The sequence below is a fragment of the Pteropus medius genome, unplaced genomic scaffold (genome assembly GCF_902729225.1).
Source record: "Pteropus medius unplaced genomic scaffold, Ma_sr-lr_union100, whole genome shotgun sequence".
Taxonomy (NCBI): domain Eukaryota; kingdom Metazoa; phylum Chordata; class Mammalia; order Chiroptera; family Pteropodidae; genus Pteropus; species Pteropus medius.
Window position 1 is genome coordinate 17,686,753 of NW_024349797.1, and position 7,225 is coordinate 17,693,977.

Genomic DNA, 7,225 nt, shown 5'->3' on the forward strand with positions numbered 1-7,225 from the left:
TTTTAGATGAGGCTTAAAGCCGCTTAATAACCTGCCCAAGGTCACAAAATAAAGCCAAACCAGACTTTACCCTGTAGCCTCCACTGCCCGCCCACATCAGTCCCAAATATGGCTGGACTTATGCGACGGACCAGACTAATATAGCCGTTTGGTAGCAGTCTTGTCTACCTATCTATTGTCATGTTTATATAACATTAAAAAAAAAAAATCTTAGCTGCATTAAAATCATAGCACTCACTAGCATATAAAAACTGCTAGAAATTTCAAAGTGAATCCAGTTAAGAGTTTATTCTTCAAATAGACCAAGAACGGCTCCTAGGCAGGGGTTTTGCATTATGATGTCACAAGGTGTAAAGACCCACCCACCCCGGCCTGGTATATTCACTTAACAAACATTGGTTGAATGCCCACCCATGGCCTGGCCCAACAGTGAACAACCCAGAATATATGCCTATAAGGAGGGGTCCTGGCTCAGGACTTTAGACTTCGTTGTAAGGACAGAGAGGAAGCTTTGGAGGCTTAACATGGGTCAGATCGTCCCTTTAGTTATAGTGTGGAGAAAGGGTCAGAGGTGTAGGCAGGAGCTCGGGAGACCTTGCCGATCTCAGCGGCACAGATGTGAGATGGCGGTGGCTTACACCAGAGCAGCGGGCGTGGAGCTGGATTCTCTGGTCAGTTAGGCAGTGGAGTGGACGGTCCCTGGAGGCTAGCTAAGGAATTGGCAGCTCCTGTCATATGCTGCTGCTTCCAGTACTTGGGTGTGTGTCTCTCATACTCACATCACTGGAAACCTGAGAATGCCTTGCAAGCAGGGCTGCCCATTCATCTCTATCACCAGAGCCCGATACCATGCTGGACATTCAAAAGATGCTCAATGAATGTTAGTTGCATGTGTGAATAAACAAATTCTATCTAAACTTCACCAAGCAGTGACTCTCAACACTCATTGAGGCTCGGGCTCCTCAGCAGACTCAGAGGCTCCTCCATGCCTTAAGAATGCCAAGCGTCTGCCTGTCTGCTGATTTTTTTTTTTTCCTGCTAAATTTTCGTGGATTGCCGCCTGCCTCCAGGAATACTATAGGACATGACAAAAAGGCTGTGGCAGAGAAAGATGCTGAGAAATGGAAGGAATCCAGGTTCCAGCAAAAGGATGAAGGACATGTGGTGTGTTGGGGAGTGGGCAGACAGCGAAACTTGGAGCTGTGTGACCTTAGGTGAGTTCTTAACCTCTCTGGGCCTTTGTGCTTTCAATTGTAAAATGGGGCCAGAGTCCCTACTTGACAGGATTGCTGTGAGATCGAAGATGCCAATAAAGAAGAGGTAGTTCAGTAAGATTTGGATCATTTTTGTGGCATAAAATGAACCACACTCAGAAGAAAAACTGTCCCCAAACTTGCGAGATTACCTGTGGTATAAAATATTAATGTATTCCCTGGGATTTTATTAATTTTTTAGTGTGTGGAGGTGTTGATGGGTGCTCACAAAAAAATCCTGCGTCCCTAAGTAGACAGCACCGGATGTCCCAATTTCCACAAATAAAACCCTTCATTTCCTCCAGGTTTGAATAGTTAAAGGCTGCTTCCCTGGAGACAGCTCTGCTCATTTTTTTTTTTTTTTTTGGCAGGCATTAGAACACTTTAAGGAGTGTACATTTTGCCATAAAGCAAATGATAAAAAATTTTCCCCCCACAAAGTGAGAGATCTCAGCAATGTGAAGATGCGCGGACAGACAGGATGCTGCAGAGAAACAACCCTCTGTGAGCTATCCGCAGTGACACTGCAGAAACATATGGATAATTTCTAAAACAATTTGGAATCGAAAGCAAACTTTGCTGATGATAATCCCAGGAAGGGTGGTTTAAAAGCCATGGCTTTGTGTAAAATAAAAAATAATAATAATAAAATAAAATATAAAATAATAAATAAAATCAAATAAAATCCCTGGGCCAGCCCCTTGAGCTGACATTGGCTGCAGAGGCACATCAATTTCAACAAATTTATTGTGCATCTCATGTCGGCCGTGCAGCTCACAGCTACCGAGAACTCACTGTTCTCGGAGGATTCTGTCAAGTGCTTTGCATTATCTCATTTAATCTTCTCAACAACACTTTGAAGGAGGTCCGTTGTCATCCTGATATCCTCGATGACCAAACTAAGGACAAAACGTAAATAACGTTCCCCAAGGTAACATGGTGGCATATCTATGCTGTCCTAGCTAACCAGAATGCCACCCTCGTAGGTCAGCAGAGAAGGGACTTGACCCTAGAAATTGTGCAGAAACCAAGTCTGATCTTTTTGCCTCACGTCAATAGCTTTTGGAACAGGTACTAAGCGGAACACAACAGTTCAGGTTGGAGAGTCACCGGTAAGCGATTCCAGCCAATCATTGACCTCAGGTGAACAAGACCGTTAAGGATGAGTTTTCCCTGCCGGGTCAGGAATAAAAAAGTCTCTCCATTGCTCTCTGCAGGGAGGTTTCTTACGTCTGTGTGAAATACTGGGACGCAGTTCCACTTCAGGCACCTGAGCATCTCAAACGGCAGCAACACCTTTGCGAAGAAGCCTCGGAGCGGCTGTGCCGGGAAAGTAGATACGTTCTGTGCTGTTCGAATGATTTTAACCTGGAGATTCCAAAGGAGAAAGGCCAAAGGCCTTTGCCTAAGCCAGTGACAAGTCCTGTCCATGTCGTCTGATCTCCAAATCCATCCTTGCTAGCCAGTGTCCAGAGACGGATGCCCTCCACCCTGCCCTGCCCGTCCATGCGTGTGTGCTGCCCCCGTACGGAGAGGTCCAGTGTCATTCCCCTTCCCTTCAGCCCGGACTTCGCCACTTGCTGATCGAGACAACTTGGCAGAAGCAATGCTCTGGGGCCTCTGAGGCTGGGCCATAAGAAGCCTGGCAGCTTCTGTCCGGGGAAGTGGGGGGCACAATGGTATTTAATGCCATTTAATCTGAAACTGCCATGTTGTGAGGAAGCCAAGCTAGCTATTGGGGCGAGAGATGAGGAGAGGCCGAGGGGGAGGGGGGGAGGGAGGAGGGAGGAGAGAGAGAGAGCGCAGAGGGCACGTGAGTTAGAAAAGCCATCTTGAGCTAGAAGCCATCTTCAGCCCAGCTGAGTTCGAATGACTCTGGCCCCGGCTCCCATTCGACTGTAACTGCATGAGAAACCCCAGTGAGAACCTCTCAGCAGAGGCCAATTAACTCCAGGATTGTGGGAGAAAATGCATTGCTGTTTTAAGCCTCGATGTTGCGTTAGGCCATCCTAGATAACCAGAATGCCGCCCCCTTGTCTCCGTCTCCGCTGGCATCCTGGTCCAGGCCACCACCATCTCTCACCATCGCTCCCCACGCCCCGCCTGCCTGTTTCCTGCCGCACACCCCCCCCTCCAGCCCCGACAGCTCCAGCCTTATACCCCACACAGCCCGCAGAGTGATCTTAGATGTCATCAGAGCCTGTCACCCCTTGGCTTCCCATCGCGCTGTTCACGAAAACCAGCCTCCTTACCATGTTCACAGCACTCTACAGGTTTCACTTCAACCCTAACGCACCTCCCCCTACTCGAACCACCTGTTCCCTTCAGTCCCTCAGAAGCGTTGCTTTACATGCAAACCCCACAACCAACAATTCCATTACTAGTCTATGCCAAACAGAAACGTACACACACAGTCCTCGGATTCACGGCGGCGTATGTATTAATGGCCAGATCGACCCAAGTGTTTGGCAAAATGGATAAGTAATGGAATTCACTGACAAGAATGAAAGAACAAGGTGGAGAAGCCTCAAAACCGTAACGTGGAGTGAAAGCGGCCAGACACAGAGGCGGGCATCCCGCAGGATTCCGCGGCACGTGCGAGTTCAAAATCTGTGAAGCTCCCGAGAAGTTTAAGGACACTTCTCTCTGTGGTGACAGAAGTCAGGACAGTGGTCAGCCTTGGAGGGAGGTGGGAGATGGGAAGGGGCCTACGGGGGTCCTCTGGGGTGCTGGTCATGGTTTCTTTCTTATGCGGGTCTGGTTACACAGTAAACAGTGTTTGTTCACTACGTCCTAGTCCATCAACTTGTACGTTGCTCTGGGTGTATGTTCAAGAAAGTGTTAAAAAAAATAAAAGTGCTGCTCTGCCTCTTGCCGGATGCTTTGCACGCGCTCTGCTCCACCTGGACTCCCCCGCCCTCTCTCAGTCTTCCCCTGGTTGGCTCCCCCTCGTCGATCAGCTCTAACTCGAGCTTCCTTCATTAGGGAGCCCTTTTCCTGCTGTATTAGTCAGTCTCAGCTGTGTAACAAACTGCCCAAAAAAAATGTAGTGACTCACAGCAACAATCGCTCGTTAGCTCATGATGCTCTGGCCGCCAGTCTGGGTGGGTCTTGTGCTGGTCTCACCTGGGCTTGCTCGTGTGTCTGCAAGTTCGCAGGCACCGTCGCTGGCTGGATGCTCGAGGGTGGCCTCCTCCGTGTGGCAGTTGGCACACTGTGTGTGGGGGCACTTCGGTCCTCCTCCATGTGGCCTCTCTAGCAGGCTAGCTTGAGCTCATCACATCATGATATCGGGATTCCAAGGGCCCCCAAAGAGGGCAAGCCTCAATGCACAAGTGCTTCTTAAGCCTCTGCTGGGGTCGCATTTGCTAATGTACATTGCCCAAAGCAAGTCACGTGGCTAAGTTCAGGTTCAAGTCCATTCCTCTGGATGGGAGGAATCATTATGGCCTTGTCTGCTGAAACATCCGGCACCCTGCCCTGCCTCCACCCGATGCAGAGAGGAGCTTCCCGCTCTGCTCCGCACTCCCTGAACTTGCCCTCCACGGCCCTTCCCCGCGGTAATGGTTTGTTTGTACGGGGAGCTGTTCCTTATCTTCCTCTCCCATTTCCCTGTAACTCTGTGCTGGCAGCGGCTGGTGTGTGTCCACTGTGCCCAGCACAGTGGCTGGGACATAATGTGTACTAAGAAGGATTTGGAGAAGGAAGTAGAAAGAAGAAAAGACAAAAAAGGAAGAGAGGGAGGGAGGGAGAAGGAAGCAGGGAAGAAGTCCTGGGAAAAATGGAGACGCTGCTTTGGCAGAGAACAGACTGGACCATCTCGGGGAGGCTGGGTGCCCTCTACATCCCCCCAAACTTACCGTCCTCGTTTTAGCCTCTGCATCTTGGCTCATCCTGGTCCTTCTACCTGGCTGTCCTCCCACCTTCGTTCTTGTGCTTGCTCACCTCTTAGTGTGTTCAACAGGCATTTCGAGGTTCCCCCACCCCATCTCAAGCAACCTTCTCCTCCGTCTCTTCCTCCTGAATATCGTCCTGGCTTAAGTCATCCCTGGCATCCATGCCCCCATTGTCATGAACACATGTCCCCTTACAATCTCGAATGCCCCACCAATGCCACGAGATATCCAAGTTGTCTGTATTGATATTGCTATTAAATGAGAAGCCGGAGCTCAAGGAAGCTCTGTGTCCATGATCACCCACAGGAAGAGGTGGCACTGGGCTCGGTGTAGGTCAGTCTTGCTCAGGAGTCCCCAGACTGTCACCCACTCCTGAAGGCGGAAGTGGATTCTGTGAGGGGAGCAGGAGCTGAAGAGGCCCTGAAGCTGGGGGTTTGGGGCACTAGCAGTTTGTCCTCATGGAGGTTGAAGCTGGAAGACCCGGGGTTCTTGCCTCTGGGTAATGACAGATGGTGGGCAGCTAACGGGATGGAGGAGAAGCCAGACTTCTCCTGGCGAGCAAGGGTCTGACCTAAAATGACTGGGCCGTGGGACAGACTTGTAAGGGCCCGGGTGACCCTCCTGTGGGCCGTGAGTGGGCACATCTTCCATGGAATGTCAAGTGAGCCCCGTCCACTTGTTCAGAGTAGTGATGAGCCTAATTCTCAAGAGGAGAGGGGACTTTAAAAAAAATTATTATTATTATTATTTATGCCTACAGCACCTGGTCTCCCTCGGTGGTCTCCCATCCAAGTACTAACCAGGCCCGACCCTGCTTAGCTTCCGAGATCAGACATCGGGCTTGTTCAGGGTGGCATGGCCGTAGACCATGGACTGTGGCTCCACTTGGGCGTGAACCCAGGACCTGCGTGTAAAATGGACGTGCTGACCCCTACACTATGGAACCACGTCCGAGAAAGGACTTTTAAGGTCACACAACTTAGGGCAGCCCAGGACTCCTGAGTGAGGCAGTGTCCTTTCCGTCATGCCCTGTCCTTCCTTACTGCCTTCCCAGCCCCTTCTTCTCATCTCCATGCCCACCTTCCAGCCAGGGCTTGTGACCAGCCCAGGGTATTGAGACCAGTTACGGAGATAGCCAGTTCCTGAGGCCCACGAGGGAGGGGACATGGCATGAGATCCATCCCATGATAAACCTGTCACACATCTGTGCCCGCCTTTAGAATTGCCATTCAGTAGAGACTGCTGGATGCGTGTGGATACATTGCTCCCCTCTAACTTACACCTTAGGGTCAGTGTTGGAAGTAACACAATCAAGAATCATAGCAAGTGTCAAATATGGCTTTGCTAAATCGGCATCAGGTTTAATTAGCACAGATATTGCAAATATTCTCATTGGTAAAATGAGCTGTGTGCAAGAAATGTGGTGGGCAACTGGGACCTCGTAGGTCCTTCCTGTCTGTGTGAACCAAGTTCAAGAGTCTTGTGAACCCAGAGGCTTCACGCCTTTGGAGGAGTGTTCAGGCCACAGCTCCAACTGGACCCACGTCACCCTCTGCCTTCCGGCCCCTGCCCTCAGTCCTGCTCTTACTAAGGGTCCTGTTTTCAGAAGAGGGTTGCACTTGTCTCAGAGTGACATTGCCCTGAAAGATGCTTGTCGGATGCCACGAAGGACAGCAAGTGGCCCTTGCTGTGTGCCTGCTATGGGCCAGGAACACTTCTCGATGCTTTATATGTATTTGTTGAAAGCTCACCACTGTGAGTAGATAAACAAACTGTGGTACATCCGGACAATGGAATATTATTCAGCGCTTAAAAAGGAAAAGAGCTATCAAGCCGTGAAAAGACACGAAGGAAACTTAGACGCATGTTACTAAGTTAAGTGAAAGAAGCCAATCTGAAAAGGCTACATACTTGTAGGCTTCCAACTATGCGGCATTCTGGAAAAGTCAAAACTATGGAGGCAGCAGACATCTGTGGTTTCCAGGGGTTAGTGAGGAGGGAAGGGTGGCTAGGTGGAGCCTAGTAGATGTCCGCTCAAATGTCAACTTCTCTTCGCTTTTAGAAGTTGCAATATGC

At 50.0% G+C, this 7,225-nt stretch overlaps 1 pseudogene; it reads right to left on the reverse strand.

Moving 5' to 3' along the window:
- Nucleotides 1-5,900: 5,900 nt before the first annotated feature.
- LOC120619854 (uncharacterized) lies at nucleotides 5,901-6,016 on the reverse strand (annotated as a pseudogene).
- Between the last annotated feature and the right edge of the window lie 1,209 nt (nucleotides 6,017-7,225).